Source organism: Scomber japonicus, chromosome 8, assembly GCF_027409825.1.
Source record: "Scomber japonicus isolate fScoJap1 chromosome 8, fScoJap1.pri, whole genome shotgun sequence".
Taxonomy (NCBI): Eukaryota; Metazoa; Chordata; class Actinopteri; order Scombriformes; family Scombridae; genus Scomber; species Scomber japonicus.
Genome location: NC_070585.1, coordinates 31,932,664 through 31,945,163, shown reverse-complemented (window position 1 = coordinate 31,945,163; position 12,500 = coordinate 31,932,664).

Genomic DNA, 12,500 nt, shown 5'->3' with positions numbered 1-12,500 from the left:
GTGTGTGTGTGTGTGTGTGTGTATGTGTGTGTGTGTGTGTGTGTGTGTGTGTAACCAGGTGTAGAAGTGTCAGTGAAGGAGAAAATTAGTCGGAAAATGACAGCTGTGTACCTGAGTGAGCTGACATGAACTTCAGAAAGTTTTTTGCACGACACAAACTTCACACACACACCTACACACACACACCTACACACACACACACACACACACACACACACACACACACACACACACCTACACACACACCTACACACACCTACACACACACACACACACACAGAGTCAGATATTTTCACTTACTGATAAATAAAAATAACATTAAAGCAGCTTTTTTTCTTTCTTTCTTTCTTTCTTTCTTCTTCTCTCACCAGCGATCATAAATGCATACTTTGACCTCCTGGCTCAGATCTGTACTTATGATTTTATGAAGTTATGAAGTTAAAGACAAATCAAGACTTAAAGTGGAGTCAAAGTCAAGATCGAGACTGACAAAAAGTTTCAGTTTATAGCCTTAAAATAAAAGCTCATTTATGTGGAAGTTCGCCTGCAGACATCATAGTGAATGTGCATTGTCTTCAATATTAAATACATCAAACACTTTAAATAAAAAGGCTTATTTTGCATTAAAAAGTTGTTGTTTGATATTTGACTTCCTGTTATGATTTGTTAAATGAAGTTAAAGACAAATGAAAAACTGAGCACAAATCAAGACTTAAAGGAGAGTTAAAGTCAAGAGACCCAAAAAAATTGATGATAATTTATGTGGAAGTTAGTCTACAAGCAGCATATTGAATGTATAGTATGTATGTGATATATAATATAATGTGAATGTCCCTTGCCTTCAAAATAAAATACACCAAACAATTACACAAACACTTTGAAATTGGAGTCAAAATCAAGATAGTAACTGACAAAAATGTAGTTTATACCCCAAAGAAATGATGATAATTTATGTGGAAGTCAGTCTACAAGCGGTATATTGAAGTATGGAAAGTATATATGTGATATATATAATATATAATGAAACTCTCTTTTCTTCAATGACACAAACACTTTGAAAAGGGAGTTAAAGTCAAGACAGAGACTAAGAACAATTGAGTGTAGACCCAAAAAAATGATGATAATTTAAATGGAAGTCAGTCTACTAATAGTATAGTGAATATATAGTATGTACAGTATAGTATGTATGTGATATATAATATAATATGAATGTCCCTTTTCTGTATAACATCACTGTGATGCACTTTAAACTACCAGTCACTTTAACTATGTTTTATTTGTATATGATGTTTTAGCCTGTTTTAGCTTGTTTTTAAATTAGATTTAATTGAGTACTATATCTTGCTCACGTCTGACATGATTACTGACAAATAAAGCATCTTGAATCTTGAAATATATGCCAAACAATTACACGGATACTTTGAAAAGGGGAGTCAAAGTCAAGAAAAATTGAGTTTATACCCAAAAAATTATAATTAATGTGGAAGTAAATGTCCCTTTTCTATACAAATACACTGAATAAAAAGGTGTTTGTTTATTTGTTGTTAAATTAACAAGTTTTATTACCATATAACTCCATTAAATAGCTTTTTTGTGCCTCAAAAAGCTGAATTCATCAAAGTATTTAATATTTCAGCTTCACACACACACATAAAAAAGGAATATCATATATAACACCAACAATATACCCATTAAAAACCCTTGAAGCAGTATAAATGTATGATATCAGCACTTGTTTATTGTAATAAACCTCCCTCTCTCCCTCCTTACTCATTTCCTTCCTTCCTCCTTTCCTCCCTGCCTCCTTACTCATTTCCTTCCTTCCTTCTCTCCTAAATTCCTTCCTCTTTTCATCCTTACTCCTTTCCTTCCTTCCTTCCTTCCCTCCTAAATTCGTTCCTCTTTTCATCCTTACCCCTTTCCTTCCTTCCTCCTTTCCTCCCTCTCTCCCTCCTTACTCCTTTCCTTCCTTCCTTCCCTCCTAAATTCCTTCCTCTTTTCATCCTTACTCCTTTCCTTCCTTCCTCCTTTCCTCCCTCCCTCCCTCCTTACTCCTTTCCTCCCTCCTTCCTTACTCCTTTCTTTTTCTTTCCTTCCTTCCTTCCTTCTCTCCTAAATTCCTTCCTCTTTTCATCCTTACTCCTTTCCTTCCTTCCTCCTTTCCTCACTCCCTCCTTACTCCTTTCTTTTTCTTTCTTCCCTCCTTTCCTTCCTTCTGTCTTTCCTTCTCTCCTAAATTCCTTCCTCTTTTCATCCTTCCTTCCTTCCTTCCTTCTCTCCTAAATGCCTTCCTCTTTTCATCCTTACTCCTTTCCTTCCTTAACCTTTCCTCCCTCCCTCCCTCCTTACTCCTTTCCTTCCTTCCTTCTGTCCTTCCTTGACCTGAGGACAACAGGAGGGTTAAGATGAGCTAAAGGAAAATACACAAACTTCATGTTCACACACACACACATATAAATATATATATATATAAAAAAGGAATATCATATATAACACCAGAAATATGCATTAAAAAGCCTTGAATCCGTATAAATGTATGATATCAGCACTTGTTTATTGTAATAAAAACCTCTGAATACAAAGTACATTCACAGGTACAGCAGCAGTCTGCTCTGTTTGATTCCTACAGCAAACCAGTGATGACTACAAATATTCAAACTCCATTACAACCATTTTACACTTTTTTTTTTTTTTTTTTAATGTCTTTGTTTGTTTTTGTATATCCCATAATAAACATACTTGTTATAAGTCAGAATAAACACTTACAGACAAAATAGTCCAAGCTTAGAGATCAATGTGGTTACTCATCTGTTTTTACTAAGCTGTCGTACTAATCAACCAGCTGAAGTTCCTACACAGGTTTTTATTTTAACTGGAGGATACAAGGAAGTAGGAAGTAGGAAGTAGGAAGTAGAGATCTTTAAAGGACTGACAGGTTGCAGTCTTTATACCGGAGAGCAGCAGAGGTGTCAAACTCATTTTCATTAAAGGGCCACATACAGCACAATATGATCTCATGTGGGCCAGATCATTAAAAAGATGGAAGGAAGGAAGGAAGGAAGGAAGGAAGGAAGGAAGGAAGGAAAAGAAGACAAGAAGGAAAAATGGAAGAGGGAGGGATGAAGGAAAGATAGAAGGAAGGAAAGAAGGAAGGAAGGAAGGACAGATAGATGGAAAGAAGGAAGGACATATAAGAGGAAGGAAGGAAGAAAGGAAGAAAGAAAGGAAGGCAGGAAGGACAGATAGAAGGAGGGAAGGAAGAAAGGAAGGAAGGAAGGACAGATAGAAGGAAGGACAGATAGAAGGAGTGAAGGAAGAAAGGAAGGAAGGAAGGACAGATAGAAGGAAGGAAGGAAGGAAGGAGAGATGGAAGGAAGGAAGGAAGAAAGAAAGGAAGGGATGAAGGAAAGATGGAAGGAAGGAAAAAAGGAAGGAAGGAAGGAAGGAAGGAAGGACAGATGGAAGGAAGGAAGGGAGGAAGGACAGATAGAATGAAGGAAGGACAGATGGAAGGAAGGAAGGAAGGGAGGAAGAAAGGCGGGACAGATAGAAGGAAGAAAGGGAAGAAGGAAATATAGAAGGAATAAGGGAGGGAAGGAAGGAAGGAAGACAGGAAGGAAAGATGGATGGAGAGAAGGAAGGAAGGAAGGAAAAGAACACATGAAGGAAAGTGGGCCGGTTCTGGCCCACAGGCCGCATGTTTGACACCCCTGCTGTAGAGGTTTGGGTGACAGGCCAAAAGAGAGAGATTTTTTCTTTTTTTTTGAACTGCATGGATGGATGGATGGATGGATGGATGGATGGATGAAAAGAAAACCTCTCGATAAATAATGTTAAGAATAAGAAGAAGTTGAAACCTTTGTGTGAGATGAGATGAAAAGAGATTTGATTTTGGTTCAAATATGCAGTAGCAGCAGGATTAGATAGATAGATGGATAGATAGATAGATAGATAGATAGATAGATAGATAGATAGATAGATAGATAGATAGATAGATAGATAGATAGATAGATAGATAGATAGATAGATAGATAGATAGATAGATAGATAGATAGATAGATAGATAGATAGATAGATGGATAGATAGATGGATAGAAAGGTAGATGAGTGTACTTTATCGTTCCTTCATACTGGATTCTGAGCTTTAAATATGTGCAAATTCAATATATTAACTTATTACAGTAGTTTAATATCGCCATGGTAACAATATTAAGTACACTGTTCCTTTAACTGTACTGTAGGGTGCAATAGAGGAGTTTAGCAGAAAGACTGGAAGCAAGAGAAAAGGAGGATAAAATGGAGCAAGGCCGACATTTATTGAGGAGTTTGTTATATTGATTATTTAATTATTTGTTGCTATTGAACGTTTTGGTTAAATGTAATCTCAATTTTTTTTTTTTTTTTTTTAGAGAGAGTTGACTGAGTTTCTATGTATTTATTTTGCAAGACTGTGCAAAGAATATCAGAATTTGGCGACAGCAGATTGAAAAATGACACGAAAAAATTAAATGTTAATTAAAAAATAGTGTTGAAATTTCCCTTTATGAGCTCGAAATTTAAGATATCATTTTTGATATTTGAGAGGACAATGAAGTGGAATAAATATCATCAAGACATTCAATTTGGTTATTAAAGAAATGAGTGAAATATATGTAATGAGCTGGATATCATACAGTTTAAAAATGAACTTGTCACTGCCCCCTAGTGGACAAAAAGTATAGTATAACATTATTAAGCTAAATTGGCTGAATTTCATTGCAATTTAGTTGGAAGTTGACTGAGTTTCTATGTATTTATTTTGCAAGATTGTGCAAAGAATGTCAGAATTTGACGACAGCAGGTTGAAAAATGAAACATTAATCATTTTCCGAGTCAGCGAAATCAAGAAAATAGTGACGAAATTTCCCTTAATGAGCTTATAAAGCTGCTTGAAATTGAAGATACCACTTTTGATATTTGAGAGGACAATGAAGTGGCATAAATATCATCAAGGCATTAAATTAAATTATTAAAGAAATGAGTGAAATATGTGTAATGAGCTGGATATTTTACAGTTTAAAAATGAACTCCTCACTGCCCCCTAGTGGATAAACTGTGTATAACGTTATTAAATGACTCAAGCATATTGTACCTGTAATAATAAGCTAAAATTGGCTTTTTTTGGGAGTTGACTGAGTTTCTATGTATTTGTTTTGCATGATTGTGCAAAGAATATCAGAATTTGGCGACAGCAGATTGAAAAACGACACGAAAAATGAAACGGTGTCAGAGAAATCAAGAAAATAATGACGAAATTTCCCTTAATGAGCTTGAAATTGAAGATACCACTATTGATATTTGAGAGGACAATGAAGTGGCATAAATATCATCGAGACATTATATTTGGTTATTAAAGAAATGAGTGAAATATGTGTAATGAGTGGGATATTTTACAGTTTAAAAGCAAACTTGGTAATGCCCCCTAGTGGACAAACTGTGTATAATGTTCTTAAATGACACAAACATATAGTACCTGTAATAATAAGCTAAAATTGGCTGAATTTCATTGCAATTTTTTTTGGGAGTTGACTGAGTTTCTATGTATTTATTTTGCAATATTGTGTTAAGATCAGAATTTAGCAACTAAATGAAACTTTTCAGTGCGAGCGAATCAGGAAAAAAGTGTTGAAATGTTAATTTATGAGCTAATAAAGCAGCTTGAAATTATTATAGTGGTATTTTGCAGATATTACTATTGATATTTGAGTTTTAATCAACAATATATATCAAGATATTTCTGTTATAGTTCAGTTTTTGATACAGATTTGTTAAATTAGGCTATTAAAACATGTTTTACTGCCCCCTAGTGGACAAACTTTGTAGTTGAATGTTATTAAATGACTAAAATTGGGCGATAAATTCATAGTTTGGCTCTTATGTTTTTAGCAGTTTCCAGCCTTAATGCTAAGCTACGTTAAATCCTTCAATCTCAAACTCTTCATCAAACTCTGCTCATAGTGGCACACAAAAAAATGTTGAACTGCTCCTTTAACTGTGGCAAAAAAAACTCAACAACGTCTTGATCAAGTAGGGAGGAACGATGGTAGTAACAGTAGTGACGATGAGGACCAACAAAAAAAAGGTTTTCCACAACAGTTCCTTCCTGTCAGCTCCTATAGCAGAGTTTCTATTGGCCGGTGAGAGGAGGCGGAGGGCGGGTCGTCGGCTGATTATCTGCCTTTTCACCCTGACCTCCGAACCCTGACTGTCAATCATCAACTACAGGCACCAGGGCTACCAAAAAAAACCCCCATAAAAAATACAAATAAAAAAAAAGGGGATTGATTCGCCCCCTTTAAAGTGTGACCCTGGGAAAAAAACGTGCTGCAAAAATAAAAAATAAAAATAAAGACAACCCCTCCCACAAAAAAATGCTGAAAGGTGGAGAGTCGATAATCCACACGAGGCTCTTCAGTTACATCCACACAGAGAGAAAACAGCACAGTGTCGACAAAAAAGGTACAAATCCACCTCCAGAGAGAAAAGAGAAAAAAATGGCCTACCGAAGAGAAGACATGGAGGGAAGGAGTAAAAAAAAAAAAAAAAAAAAGAGACTCCAGAAGAATCAACTCCAAGTGTTTTTTTTATTCTTTCATCATTTTTTTTTCTCTTTATTCGTGTGATTCGATTCTCCTCAACGGAAACTTGTAGGGCTACCAGGAATGTGAAAAAAGAAAAAAAGCAGTTTCACGACCACAGGCAAGGAAGGAGGAAGGAGGAAGGAGGGAAGAGACGAGAGAAAAAATCCTCAGTACTGCAGCAGAAAGTTAAAAAAAAAAAAAAAAAAAAAAAAAGCTCGAGGACTTAATCTGTTTTTCTTTTTGTAAATTGATGGAAGAAAAAAAGAAAAAAAAAGGGAAAAAAAAGAAGCTTTAGATGCTCTTTGTGTCTTTAGTTTTGTCTTAAGGCAGTCTTTTTTGTCCGGCCCCCCTCTCTGGCTCGGTGCTCGACGACGCTCCACCTACAAGGAGGATAGATACGAACGTCTTACACCTTCAAGTAACGCAACGCATAAAAAAACACATTCCATGCAAAATGTCTCAACAATGGAGGAGGGGAAAAAAAAATGTCAAAAAAGAGGAAGAGAGGAAAAAAAAAATGTTTGGAAAAAAAAGAAGCTATTGAAAAAAAAAATGTAGGAGCGGGGGTTTTTGCAGAGCCACAATAACGCAAAATGAAGTCTTTGATTTGATTTGAAGAGGAAAAAAAAAATTATAGAAACAGTTGAATTTATAGTCACAATGTCACAGTTTAAAAAAAAAAGAAGCAGCATTTTATAGCATTAATAGGTAAAATAGAAAAGAAGACCAGCTGATTTCTGCTTGTAGTTTGAATGTGAGATGATCGAACTGGATGCAAAACATTTAAACTAGCGCATTTTAATGTTGCAAGCCTTTTTGTCCCTTCTACTCCCCCGTAGACGGCTCCTCTAGCTGTAGCGCTATGCTTTGAAGTGGCCTCCTGCAGTAAACCTACCGCGCTGATGGAAAGTAAGAGAGCTACTGGACTTTTGAACGGCTTGTTTAACTTTAAAACACTTCCAGACGCTTCAGTTGACAAGTCAAAAGTAAAATGCAACCTGTGTCAAACGGAGTTTAACTACCACCGGAGTACGTGGAGTTTGAGTTAGCACCTCCACGCTAAACACCCAGGTGCAGCCAAGCCAGCCTCAGCTCCACCAAAGGACCATTTTGGAGTGTGGGAGTCGCAGCAGAGCCGTGATTGATTCCCAGTTAAGACACTCTGGTAAGAAATGCTTTACATTATGGGCTTAAAACTGCCTTCAAATGGAAAATAACAGGATTTTAAACATGCAATTCAAAACGCCATTAATCGCGATTAACTATGGAAATTCTGCGATTAATCTCGATTAACAAAAATTAATCGTTTGACAGCCCTAATAAAAACACTTGGAAAATGTTGCAGCTATTCCTCCAACCTCAGATATGATGCCACAAAAAAAGCACAACTTTCCTTCCTTCCCTTCTTATTTCCTTCCTTCCTTCCTTCCTTCCATCTTTTTTTTGATCTGGCCCACATCAGATCAAATTGGGCTGAATGTGGCCCTTGAATGAAAATGAGTTTGACGCCCCTGTCTTAGAGCCATCAACTCAACTAAACCTCTTTGGTGCTAATTGAATTATTTGCCCCCAAAAAAGACAAGTTTTGACCTGAATTTAAAAAAAAAAAATATTCAGGCCATCATCTTCCATTAATATTAAATACTTGGTTTAATAAGTGAAAGTGTGAGCATGCCTGTCAGCTAATGGCTTAATTGAGTTGGTAAAAAGGAACTTGGCAGGTTTAGCCAAATGTACGATATATAGCTCAGAGAAGAAGAGTTTAGTAAATCTGAGAATGTCTGGTTGATGTTCGCTTGCTGCACTCTACAGGTGAAAATAATTAACCTTCCTGTCGTCCTCCCGGGTCAAATTGACCCCGTCTGTTTTGACTGTTCCTTCCTTTCCTTCCTTCCTTCCTTCTTTCCTTCTTCCATCCCCATTCCTTCCTTCCTCCCTCCTTCCCTCCTTCTTTCCTTCTCTCCTTCCCTCCTTTCCTTCCTCCCTTCCTTCCCTCCTTTCCTTCCTCCCTTCCTTCTTTCCTGTCCTTCTTTCCTGTCCTTCTTTCCTTCCTTCCTCTTTTCCTTTCTCCCTTTCTCCCTCCTTCCTTCCTTCCTTCCTTACTTATTTCCCCCGTCCTTCCTTCCTTCCTTCCCCCCTTCCTCTTTTCCTTTCTCCCTCCTTCCTTCCTTCCTACATTCCTTCCTTCCTTTTTCCCTCCCTCCTTCCTTCCTCTATTCCTCTTTTCCTTTCTCTCTCTCTCCCTCCTTCCTTCCTACCTTCCTTCCTTCCTTCCTTCCTTCCTTTCCTTCTTCCCTTCCTTCTTTCCTTCTTTCCTTCCTTCCTCCCTTCCTCTTTGGTTCAGTTAAGCACTCAAAAATGCTTAGTTCAAGTTCACACTGTTTAGTAGGAAATATGAGTTAGGGGGTTCAAGTTAGGTTTGAGTTGTTTTTAAAAAAAATTAAATTAGCTGATGATTCTGTCTGTCATCTAAAACAGATAAATTCAGGTTAAATAATAATTCAGTTAAATAGTCAAAAAAGTTTGGTTCAAGTTAATTTATTGATTAATTTAGCTGATAAAATGTTTTTGTGTTTTTTTGTTTTAGTAGCTGCAACAGTTTGCTGCAGGTTAGCTTCATTTTTCAGCCATTAATCAATCAGATATCTGCACCATGCATGACCAAAATATATAAAACAAGTACCAATTAAATTAAATAATCTGCTTTTAGTACTAACACTGTAACCAGGGCAACAAACCCAATACATTTTAATCAGAATAATCCAATAATACAGTAGATTATGACTTTTATTGTAAGTCTATTGTAAAGTTTTTTTCTCAATAAAAGCTCAGTGTGTTGTTTTATTTTGACTTTCTGTCCAGCTTCACAGTAAAAGCCAAAAAGGGGTTATATTTTATTTTGACGGGGTGGAGTAAAAATTCATCTCCACTATAAACTTCCACTGCATGATTTTTCTTTTTTGTTATTTTTATTGTAAATTATGAGTTTGACTCCACAGTAAATGTCAGTTTTCTGCAGGTTAGCTTCATCTTTCAGTCATTAATCAATCAAATATCTGCAACTCTGCACCATGCATGACCAAAATATATTAAACAAGTACCAATTAAATTAAATAATCTGCTTTAAATACTAACACTGCACCAGGTTAAACTCAGATAATCCAATAATCCAGTGTATTATTACTTTTATTGTAAATCTAAAAAAGCTCAGTGTGTTGTTTTATTTTGACTTTCCGTCCAGCTTCACAGTAAAAGCCAAAAAGGGGTTGTATTTTATTTTGACGGGGTGAAGTAAAAATTCATCTCCACTATAAACTTCCACTGCTTGTTTTTTCTCAGTTGACTCCACAGTAAATGTCAGCTTCATTGTTTTCTTACAGCTTATAGGATTGTACTTGAATAATAATAATAATACTGTACTATTACTGTACGACTGCTGAGGTGAGTTTAAGAGCTTTAACACAAACACACACACACAAGCTTTCTATACATCAGCTGTTCGGATTGAAGCGAATAAACAGGAAATGCACAAAAAGTCAAAACAGGTTCAAAATCCACACAGAACCAAAGAATGTGATTATATATATTTATCCTGCACATAAGAGAGATCGAAAAGGCTTTTTAATCACCTTCGAGTGTGAATTGAGTCATGCAGTCGGCCTCCACACACACATATGCACACACACACACACACACACACACACACACACACACACACACACACACACACACACACGCACAGTAGGTGTAGTTGCAGCTGTCAGCTGGTTGGCTGCTGGGTGTCGAGACCTTGCATTAGTTCCTATATGTGTGTGTGTGTGTGTGTGTGTGTGTGTGTGTGTGTGTGTGTGTGTGAGGTCGCATTTTAACTTTGGGAAAGTAGGACATTTGATGCGCACACACACACACACACACACACACACACACACAGTTCTCCACTCTCTTCCTTCCCTGTAGATTTGGATATGGACGGATTATATCAGAGTTGCCAGGTTTTATTATTATTATAATAAGAGTGATAAAAGCAAGATATAGAGGAGATAGACTTTGAATATGTGGCAACTCTCAACTTCACACTGTGCATGCATTGTCTGCTAGAGCTGCAGTAGTCAGTACTGTTAGTAGTAAAGCAGGTGATGAATGAATGAATGAATGAATGGTGAATGAGTGAAACCAGTTTTAATGCTTCAGATACTGAGTGATTGCTCATTGCTCAAAAAACATTTTAAACCACACTTAGCTAATAAGAATAATCAGTTATTAATCCAGTATTTTTATATATTATTGCACAAAAAAAAAAACTTGAGTTATGTCGCTTAAATCTACAAAGCAATGCCGAGGTGAGGTTTTATTTCCTTGTAATATAGATTGTAAATACATATTGTGTCAGTTGATTTTAGTCTCTAATTTGTATTGATATAAAATAAAAAAAGCAAATATCAGCTTAAAATCATAAAGAAGTCATGATACACGTCCATATTTAGGTAAGTAGGTAGGAAGGACAGATGAAAGGGAGGAAGGAAGGGAGGTTATATAGGTAAGTAGGAAGGAAGGACAGACAAAAAGGAGGAAGGAAGGGAGGATATTTAGGTAAGTAGGAAGGAAGGACAGACGAAAGGAAGGAAGGAAGGGAGGATATATAGGTAAGTAGGAAGGAAGGACAGATGAAAGGGAGGAAGGAAGGAAGGAAGGGAGGATATTTAGGTAAGTAGGAAAGAAGGACAGACGAAAGGGAGGAAGGAAGGAAGGGAGGAATGGAGGATATTTAGGTAAGTAGGAAGGAAGGACAGATGAAAGGAAGGAAAGAAGGAAGGGAAGAAGAAAGGAAGGAAAATAAGACAGGAAAGAGAGATGGAAATAAGAGATGGAGGGAGGAAGGAAGGAAGGAAGGAAGGAAGGAAGGAAGGACAGATGAAAGGAAGGAAGGAAGAGAGGAATAAAAGAAGGAAGGAAAAGAAGACAGGAAGTGGGCTGGATTGGAAGGAAAGACAGACGAACAGAAGGAAGGAAGGAAGGAAAATAAGACAGGAAAGAGAGATGGAAGAAAGGGAGGAAGGAAGGAAGGAATAAAAGGGGGGAAGGAAAAGAAGACAGGAAGGAAAGTGGGCCGGATCGGACCCTTCTGTGGGCCGGTTCTGGCCCTCGAGCCTCATGTTTGACATCCCTGGTCTAGATGTTTAATTTGTCTGTCCACCTTAAAAACCTCCCTACCAAAAGTTAAAACCAAACCTACATCCTCCTTTTCTTCCTCATATCATTGTTATTCCTTTCATTTTCCCTTTTTTACTCCTGCTCAATTCCACCTTCCTCCCTCTCCTCCCTCCTCCCCCCTCCTCCTCCTCCTCCTCCTCCTCCTCCTCCTCCTCTCTCCTCTTCCTCCCTCCCATCGTGGCAGCATCTGTTCATAATGAAAACACACAGTTGGACGTCGTCCCTCGTTTAGCGCCCTCCTCCACGCTACCTGCTCCAGAGGTTTACCTCCCGCCGGGCGCGTTTGTTAGGACATCATCAGCACCTCCCCACGACCTTCCCCCCCTCCCTCTCTCCCTCCATCCCTCCCTCCCTCCCTCCCTTCCTCCTCCTGCCACCTCCTCCTCCTCCAGATGTCATTGATCTGGGAAGTGGGTCACAACAGCGCTGAATCAAAGCCAAGGTTACACGAGCTCCGAGGCAAAGATACCTGTATGTAATTTTAGCGCTGGTTAATATTTAGAAGGGGGGGGGGGGGGGGTGGGGGGGGGGGGGGGGTGGGGGGGGGTGGGGGGGGGGGGGGGGGGGGGGGGGGGTTGGTTTTTTGGAGGGTCTGCAGGTTAGTCAGACACATGATGAAGGTGAAGAGGATGAAGATCATGGCCTTAATGCCTCGAGATCTGTTAATAT